This window comes from Oryctolagus cuniculus, chromosome 4, assembly GCF_964237555.1.
Source record: "Oryctolagus cuniculus chromosome 4, mOryCun1.1, whole genome shotgun sequence".
Lineage (NCBI taxonomy): Eukaryota > Metazoa > Chordata > Mammalia > Lagomorpha > Leporidae > Oryctolagus > Oryctolagus cuniculus.
In genome coordinates this window covers 45,289,552-45,299,990 of record NC_091435.1, presented here as the reverse complement: position 1 = coordinate 45,299,990, position 10,439 = coordinate 45,289,552, and positions in this window count along the sequence as shown.

Here is a 10,439-nt window from a genome sequence, read left to right as displayed (position 1 = left end):
TATTAGAAATAAGATCAAAAGTGTTATCAGCACAAATTTTTTCTCCTTCTGGCCTTCCTTTCTTTACTAGTAGCAAAATAAGTTTAATTTGAGTTGTCCTGTTTCTTGGAACAAACTGATTTACCCCGGGTGACTGAGCTGACAGGTTTTCAAACCTGGCACATAGGTTAAATGCTTAGCTGCATGTTGCTTTAAACAACACACTTTTTTTCTACAAAAGAACACTGTCTTAATAAATATGGTATATATGAGAAATCAAACAAGAAAGGTATTAAATTTAGGTATAACACAGAAGACAATGTGTTCTAAAATTATATTTTAGACACCATTAACAGAAGAAAAATAAAAGATGATATAAGAGTGAATTGACATGATGTTTGTGACTGAGCTTGGGAAACAAATATCTTTATAGAGCATTTCAATATTTTTATATTTGTCATGTTCCCATTAAAGTGAAAGACTCAAACGTATAGAAAAAATGTAGTTGGTACTTGTATTTGAGATGGAAATTATATGCAGCCTTTTGTTCATGGACATTAAAAAGAAGGCAGAGATATCATAGAAAATACTGTTCTACATGAGGTTCAGGGAATCATAAATTCTGGTTTCAACTCTGCTTTCCAGCTTTTAAATGGCATTATACCTTCGCCTCACCATCTGTACAGTATGGATAATCATATTTTGCCAATTCACAGGTGAGTGATAAAGAATAGACAATGAAAAATTACTGAATATACAACCATACTCAGAGCCAAAACAATAAGGAGAACAAATGGTTAAGAGACAGGGAACAAACAGATTGAACTTTCTAATGACATGCTATGAGAATCACGTTTAAGCTGAAACAGAAACATTTTCCAACAATATTTACCTATCAGAATGTTCCTGTGGTTTAGATCTGTCCACAATCCAAACTCTGTGCAACAGCCAAAGAGAAAAATATGTCCCGCTCTTAATGTGTGTTTGGCATGTTATATGAGGGATCAGCTAATGATAACTTCTCTGATTTTATGTTGTATTTAATATTGAATTATACCTTTAATTAAAGGATTGAGCAGTGCACTGTATATGAAGGGCAAGGTCTAGGGTAACTGTAAGTGGTATGAAAAACTCCTCTTTTTCTACAGGTACTGAAATTTATTAACATGGCATAAGTAAAATAACCAGCAAACATTTGTGTCTCTTTTATAATTTCAGATTCTAAGGATACCAAATCTATCTGCCCAATTTGGGTAAGATGTCTACCATGGATATTCATGTATATTTACAGTAGTAAATTCAAATTACAAATATGGCTCCTTTAAACAATTTTCTGGGACTTAGCATCCACTTCTGCTTTTATAATGGGATATTCCCAGATATGGGAAAATCACTGTGAATCAAGAAATCCCCTGGTTGATGACTTCTAAAAGCTAACAAATGGTAGTAATCCTTTGGCATACAAGAAAGAGCTAAGCTAGCATGTTCATTTTCTTCTCTTTATGCTTGAGAAAACATTTCTACCATCTACTGCCTGATAAATAACTTCATCTTAACCCCTTTACCCTCCATGGAAGAAAATCATTTTGGAAATTCAGAGTTAGAAAGTTATGTGTTTCCAAATTCCTTCCTTTGTATGATGTTCTGGGAGATTTCTCTCTTAATATTACATCTTTCTTTTACTAACCTCCCTTAATTTTTTTCTTCTGTAAAATTTGAGCTTCTTATAAGAAAAACAACACAAATAAGTATTTGATGGGCCCTGATCAGCGTTAGGAAATTCAGAAGGAAAGAGAATTTCAAGGATGGGTAGTCAAAACTGTTAGGTTGATGCATAGTGGATGAAAAGTATAAAGCAGAGAAAGGCCATTTTGTTTTGTGATTATCATTGGTGACCTTCAGAAATGCATTTTCATTTGTGTAGGGGCAGAAGGTCAAATACATTGAGCTAAGGAGTAAAGAACATTGAGAAAGGAAGTGGAGGCAGCAAGTATAGAACACACTTCAAATTTTTGAGACTGAAATGAACAGAATTAAATTGTTTACAAGTCACTTGAAATAAAAGTTCACCATTATACCTTATGACTTCTGATGATATACTAACTCCAGGAACACTTTTGGAAGATCCAAACGTGTGCATAGCTTATGAAGAAAAGTAAGAAACTTTTTTTTTTTTTTTTTTGACAGGCAGAGTTGGACAGTAAGAGAGAGAGACAGAGAGAAAGGTCTTCCTTCTGTTGTTTACCCCCGCAAAAATGGCTGCCACAGCCGGCACACTGCGCTGATCTGAAGCCAAGAGCCAGGTGCTTCCTCCTGGTCTCCCAGGCGGGTGCAGGGCCCAAGCACTTGGGCCATTCTCCACTGCCCTCCTGGGCCACAGCAGAGAGCTGGACTGGAAGAAGAGCAACAAGGACAGAATCCAGCGCCCCAACCGGGACTAGAACCCAGGGTACCTGCACCACAGGCAGAGGATTACCCAAGTGAGCCACAGCACCAGCCAGTAAGAAACTTTCTTAGCCTCTTGTCCATACCTCATTTTAGTGCATGTACATCAGTTTTGAATGGATGCTCTTTTATCATTCATTATTTTTCTCTTTCTCATCCTTCTATTTTCCCTTTCCTCGCAGGATCAAGGTAAGCAGAATACCTTTCTGTGCAGGCAATAGATACTGTTGTTTTGAGCTTTTATCCTGTCCTCAATTTGAAATGCTTTAGAGCATCTGGATTCATTTGAATATAATCTTTAAAAGGTAGGGGCCGTTGCTGTGGTGCGGCTGGTAAAGCTCTGGCCTGAAGTGCCAGCATACCATTGGGCGCCGGTTCTAGTACCGGCTGCTCCTCTTCCAATACAGCTCTCTGCTATGGCCTGGGAAAGCAGTAGAAGATGGCGCAAGTCCTTGGGCCCCTGCACCCGTGTGGGAGACCCGGAAGAAGCTCCTGGCTCCTGGCTTCTGATTGGCGCAGCTCCAGCCATTGTGGCCATCTGGGGAGTGAACCAGCAGATGAAAGACCTCTCTCTTTCTCTGTCTCTACCTCTCTCTCTAACTCTGTCTTTCAAATAAATAAAATAAATCTTTAAAAAAAAATCTTTAAAAGGTAAACAACTCTTTATTAACTGTGGGGAGCAATCCGGACTAGACTAAGTTACTCGAATTAGGACTTACTCTATGCATCTGCTCTCCCACAATATGGCGCTGGGAGAGAAGTAAACAGCTTCCGCACAGCTGCCTCCAGTTCAACCAATTAACTGTAGGACTTGCTCCTGATTGGAGAGCAGCGTACTCAGCCGAGTTGGGATTGGCGGAGGAGGACTATAAAGGAGGAGAGAGACGGCATGCACCGGGAACATCTATGGGGAACATCTAAGGGAACCCGTGCAGCCCCCGAAGAAAGCCGGCCGGCGGTGTGCCGCTCCCCTGCGGAAGTGGGGAATGCGGCCAGGGGGAACTGCCCTTCCACGGAGGTGGAAGGGATAGTAGCCAACCCGGGAAGAACCAGCAGCAAACCCGGGGAGGGCCGAGCAGACGAAAGAACAGCGCAGGGTCCTGTGTCGTTCCTCCACGAAGAGGGGGAGCGACAGGGAACATCTAAGGGAACCCGTGCAGCCCCCGAAGAAAGCCGGCCGGCGGTGTGCCGCTCCCCTGCGGAAGTGGGGAATGCGGCCAGGGGGAACTGCCCTTCCACGGAGGTGGAAGGGATAGTAGCCAACCCGGGAAGAACCAGCAGCAAACCCGGGGAGGGCCGAGCAGACGAAAGAACAGCGCAGGGTCCTGTGTCGTTCCTCCACGAAGAGGGGGAGCGACATAATGGTGCCGTGACTCGGATAGAAAACCTAGGACGGATAGGAAACCTAGCTTGGATAGGAAACCTAGAACGGATAGCAAACTTAGGAGGGAAGAAACGGGAAGAACTGGGAAATTACCGGAGAGAGAGATTAGCAAACAGCCTAGGGAAAAGCCGGACGAAAAAGGAGCCGGAAGAAGCTATTGAAAGCCTAGGCATAGACTCGGATACGGACTACGGGGGGAAGCTGGGAGAAATCTCTAAGGTCGAAAGCGAAAGTGAAAGCTAGAACAAACAGACTCGGACGCGGACTGTGGGGAGAGGCCAGGAGAAATGAGGGAGGAATATCGTTGGAGGAAAGTTTGGGGAAACATACCGGGTAGAGAAAAATGTTAGGGAAATTGAAGCCGCAGGGGGCAGGCCGAGGCGGAGACGAAAGCCACTTTGGGGTTCTCAAGTTAGCCCGGGAATAGGAGGCGAAAAGTTGAAGCCAGAAGCTGAGACGTAAGCCAGATTGGGATCCGTCTGATTAGCCCGGGGAGCAAAGGACGGGAAGCCAAATCGTGGGGCGGAGACGTACGCTGGGTTGAATTCGCCAGGCTAGCCCGGGGAACTTAGATTGAATCCTAGTGGCGGAGACGCAAGCTACGCTGTGTTACTCGCGGAAGCCGCCGCGTGCAGAGAGAGCACGGGGTGTGAATAGATAGGGAACGCTGGCGTAGGCCGTGGTTCAGACGCGAAAGGGTTAAGCGTGGAGACCGCGGAGCGCGCGAACCCGAGCCGCGCAAAGCCGGGAAGCTGCGCAGATGAGAGAGGCGCGCGGGCTGAAGCGGCGCAGAGCCGGGAACCCGCCGGCGGGGCGAGGTGCCGGAAAGCCGCAGGGATAAGAGAAACAGAAGTTTGGAAGTGAAGTAAAAGAGAAATGGGAATGCTGGAAGATAGAAGTGAAATGGGAGAGGTAGGAATGCCCGGAGATAGAGAAATAGAGAAAAATAAGGCCTCCCCTCAACATGCCAATTAGAAGGCTTGGATTCGGTCTGCCTAATCAAGTGAGGCGATGAGCACATGCGGGCAGCTAGCAGCTTATGCGCCACAGGTCACCGAAGACAGGCACGAATTAACATCAGTAAGGCTTCCCCACAATACAACAATATTAAGCTTGGATTCGGTCTGCCTGATTTAAGGCGGTAAGCGCCAGCAAAGCTCGACCAGAGTATGAGCTGCAGGTCACCGAAGATAGGCACGAACCAACACTAATAAGTCTCCCCCACAATAAGGCAATGAGAAGGCTTGGATTCGGTTTGCCTGATAGGTTTTGTAAGCCCCTGCGGGCAGAGCAGAGCATGCGCTGCAGGGCACCGAACACAGGCATGCATCAGCGCCTAAAAACCTCCTCACAATGGCGAAGAGAGGACCCGGATTCGGTTTTCCTGATTGATAGGACTTGTAAGAGCCTGTGGCAACTCTAGCAAGTAGAGCAGAGTGTGTTCCGCGGGACACCGAAGACAGGCGCGTATCAACGCTAAAAAATAAAAAGAAAGGGGGATCTGTGGGGAGCAATCCGGACTAGACTAAGTTACTCGAATTAGGACTTACTCTATGCATCTGCTCTCCCACAATATGGCGCTGGGAGAGAAGTAAACAGCTTCCGCACAGCTGCCTCCAGTTCAACCAATTAACTGTAGGACTTGCTCCTGATTGGAGAGCAGCGTACTCAGCCGAGTTGGGATTGGCGGAGGAGGACTATAAAGGAGGAGAGAGACGGCATGCACCGGGAACATCTATGGGGAACATCTAAGGGAACCCGTGCAGCCCCCGAAGAAAGCCGGCCGGCGGTGTGCCGCTCCCCTGCGGAAGTGGGGAATGCGGCCAGGGGGAACTGCCCTTCCACGGAGGTGGAAGGGATAGTAGCCAACCCGGGAAGAACCAGCAGCAAACCCGGGGAGGGCCGAGCAGACGAAAGAACAGCGCAGGGTCCTGTGTCGTTCCTCCACGAAGAGGGGGAGCGACAGGGAACATCTAAGGGAACCCGTGCAGCCCCCGAAGAAAGCCGGCCGGCGGTGTGCCGCTCCCCTGCGGAAGTGGGGAATGCGGCCAGGGGGAACTGCCCTTCCACGGAGGTGGAAGGGATAGTAGCCAACCCGGGAAGAACCAGCAGCAAACCCGGGGAGGGCCGAGCAGACGAAAGAACAGCGCAGGGTCCTGTGTCGTTCCTCCACGAAGAGGGGGAGCGACAATTAACAATGATTGCCTTAAAGGAAGTGAATGAAGAAACAAGAAATGTGTACTTCCCATGGGCATACTTATAGCAACATGAAAAGTCCCAGTGGAGATGTAGTGATGAAAATGGAAGACTTATTATTTAGCCAACTAATCTGAGACCCCTACATCGCAGTCACCTGACAAGCTTATCTGTATACAGTTTTGTCAAAGAGAAAATGAGCTTAATCTTGGAAACAGAAAAACATACCTCTGCTTCTAAGGTGTAAGCATAAGAAAAGGGTCAAGATGAGCATTGTGGTAAAGTGGCCAGGTGAGTACATCAGTAGCTCACTTATAAACCTCAATTCCCCATAGTGTAGAGAGCAAAGTCACCTGAGAGAGAAGTTAACTGGTGGAATTGTGAGCTGAGAAAAAATAGTTTTATAATGATCTTTGTGCTGAATTCCCTAGGAATCAACAATATTTTGTTGTTTATGAGGCACATTTTTTCCTAACATTTTAATAGCTGATGGCAACTTAAATCACTGCTGACTAAATTTTGATATATTTGCTACTTTCAGCATATGTGGGAACTTCATCATGGCTATTCATATTGTCACTTAACTTGAGCTATGTGCATTGTTGAAAATGTCATCAAAGAGATTACTCTGTGATTCAGCTCTGAAATAATAAGTTATTTTGTACTCAGAAGAGCATGGCAAAAGCAGTGGGGTATGAATTTGCTATTAATGAAGCAAATATTCATCAGAAGAGGAATGAATACAATTCCATAATTTCTTGCAAAAACAACTAAAGCTTTAATGGGATCCACTCATAAAAGATATTCACATATCTATTACTGAGATGTTCGTTACAAGATTGGCTATCAGAAACCAAGCGTTGTAGCTGAAATGAAGGAAAATTGCAACAGAATAAATTAATGAACTTTCAAAGTAATAAAAAGCTGGTGTGACTAATTCAATTGTAGCACAAGATTATCAAACTTCCCGTTAAATGAATAGTAGCATTTTTACTCTCAGCAACATTTGATTCAATTGAGGAAATGATAAATACAAGTTTAGTCAAACAGGACAAACTGATGAATATTAAGGGTACTAAAATGATGAAGATCATGATTGTGGATGTAGGAAGGCAAAGTCATCATGTGTAGTTATACATGATTGCTAATGGCAAAACATTTCTTCCATGTTGAATTTCGAGAGATACTTCAGCAGAGTATTTCTCTCAAAATATTACTCTGTATTTGCATGAATTCGCCTAGGTGCACACACTTGTAAACACAAATGGATGGGTAATAGAGCAGATGGACTGGCTGTGTGTTATATAAAAAAGACACCTAGGATCACTTCTTAGCAAGTGTCAATATTTAATTTTCTAGAGTCTTTTTGCTTTTTATTTATTAACCTTCTTGGTGAAGTAGTAAGCCTTTTACTGAAATGTAAATTTAAAATATGTTATCTCAAAAACTAAAAAAAAATGAAGGGAGGGAGGGAGGGATGAGGAGGGACGGGGAAGGGAGGGGGAGGGAGGAAAGGAGGGATGGAGAAAAGTAATATTATGTACTTAGAATTGTATCTTTAAGCCATATTGAATCTGTTAAAACAAACTAATTAAAATTAAAATAGTAAAAAGAAGAAAATCAGTTGGATTAGAAAAAAATATTTTATTTTTTCATTTGGTTCATGGATATGCATCAGCTCTGTTTGCAAATGAGCTCACTGAAACCAATACAGTTCTTTATTTGTTTTTCTATTTAGTTATTTGAGAAGCAAAAAGATAAAACAGAGAGAGAGGGAGGAGAGAGAAAGAGAGAGAGACCTCTCACCCACTGACTTATTCTCCAAATGCCTCCAATGCCTGAGGATAAACTGGAACCTAAACTGGGAGTAGAGAATACCTGGTCTCCCTCTTGGATGGTCGGGACCCAAGTACTTAAGCCATCACTGCTACCTCCCAAGGTCTACATTGGCAAGAAGCTGGAGTCAGGAACTGGAGCTGGGCATTGAAGCTACATACTGTGATGCAGAAAGAGGCTTCTAAATTACTTGACTAAAAATACCTCCTTCCCAACAGTTTAGAGTCAACTAAACTTTTAAGGACCATGTAAGAAAGGGCATCAGTTCTAATTGATAGGAAACTATCTGTTGACATCTTCTGATAAGATTGACAAACTGCCAGGTTTCAAAACCTGCAGATTTGGGGTCAAATCTAGATGAAAAATTTGAAGAAAATAGTGGAGTTATAAAACATAACTGCATCATCAGAAGATAGAAGTACAAAGTATGCTAAGCATTGAGAAAACGTTCATTAGTGAGTGAGTCAAAAGAGATCTGAAAGAGTGGGACTCTGAATGTAGCACACTATAGGAATTCCATAACCAATTGAAATTGAGATTTGGAAAGTGATGTAATCTTCCCAGGGTGATACAGGTTGCCTATCAGAGGTGTAATCAAAGAGTTCATGGAAATATAAACTATGGTTTCACATGATTTCAATTCTTCTGCACAAAAATGAACATATTTTAATTCCATTTTTCTGCAAGTTTTTTAAAGTTCTCTTGTGTTTTCCTTTGTATGCATCAGATGACATTTAAAATTTAACACATCTAAATCAATCTAAAAGAGTTCTTCCTGTCAGTATTTTATTTATTATTTCTTTGAAAAGGAGAGAAACAGACATCTCATCTACAAGCCCACCACCCAAAAGCTTGCAATAGCTGAGGCTGGGTCAGGTCAAAGGTAAGATCCAGAAACTCATTCTGGGTCTTCCATGTGGGTGGCAGTATTTGAACTGTCACCTGCTGCCTCCCAGTGATTAGTGGGAAGTTGGAATCAGGAGTGAGCCCACACTGGAACCCAGGCAATCTGTTATGGAATGCAAGCATCCCAAGCTGCAGCTTAACTGCTGTTCCAAACTCCTGCCCCAAAGGAACTCTTTTAATAGCTATAAAATTTTTTTTAAAAGGCTTTAGGAGAATAGTTTAATTGGCAGCCTTTTTTTTTTTCTTTTCAGTAAGATATAATATCATGTTACTTCTGAGAATTAATGGCATCTTGGATTAAATGAAATATCTTAAAAAGAATTTTTATATTTTTATTTGTCCCATTTTTTTTCACTCGGAATAAATCACCCATTTGTCACCTTTCTTTTTATTCACTCCCAATATTATGCAATGCGTAATAGGTAGAAGATTTGTTCCATCACTTCTACTAAAAAATAGGAATGCAAAGGTTAGTGACTCACAGTCTGGCCCTAGGTGTGTTTACAGTATTTTGGGGGAGGAAAGTAGAAGGAACTACTTACAATACAAGATAATAAGTACTGTAGTAAAAGTATACATGAAATAGTACTATTGAATTGTGTGCAAGGTATTCTGCCAGGGAGAGTTGTAGGAAACTTAACAGAAGAGCGATTAGAAATTGAATCATTAATAAGATTAGACATAATAAAAGAACATATCTAGGGTGAGGGAACAACATAGAGACAAAGATCCAATGGTGATGATGTGCTCTAGAATATTCAAAAAATAGTGTGAGAATCAGAAGACAGAAACACAAGTGGCAGAAGAACTTGGAGGAGTAACCTAGAACCAAAGAATATCTTATTTTCAATGATGAGGCAATGATTGTTGTGAGAAACACTATACAGTTTCCCCTGTATTTAAAATGCCTTATTTATTTTATTTCTTATTTTGGTAAAATACATAAGATATATCATTTATAAATGTGCAGTTCAATAGCATTAAGTACATTTGTGTTGTTTGTTTTCTAAGAAGACAATTTTGTGGAAATAAACTTGGAGTACAATGCCACTATATAAAGCATGAATATTTCAGTGGAGTTATGTCAAGTCCAAACTTAGAGCTGGAGAATAGTAGGTACAGACAATTAGGATGAAATTTTCAGAAGGAGGCTGATTTGAGGGGAATACCAATGAGTTCTGCTGTAGACATGTTATGCTTGATATGTACATGAAACATCTACATGAAGCCCTTCAGTGCACACCAGAAAATACAGATTGGCATTCAGGGAAGTTGTCGAAATGGACTCTCTTAAATAACATGCAAGAAAGTAAAAAAAAAAAAAAAAAGGAAACTGGAACCTTGATGAGACCCAGCATGTACAAGTTCTCTGGGAATAAGGAGTCAAAGAACAAAGAAAGATGGCATTACAATAGTTAATGGCTCTGAGGGTATAGCAGAAAGATGAAAAGGGGAGAGAATTCAGAAAAAGCTGAAATTGCCAATATAGTGATTTCAGCACAGAGGTTCTAGACAGGGCAGGGTTATTTATCAAATTGTCAGTTGAGGTTAAAGTGTGGGGAGCAATCCGGACTAGACTAAGTTACTCGAATTAGGACTTATTCTATGCATCTGCTCTCCCACAATATGGCGCTGGGAGAGAAGTAAACAGCTTCTGCACAGCTGCCTCCAGTTCAACCAATTAACTGTAGGA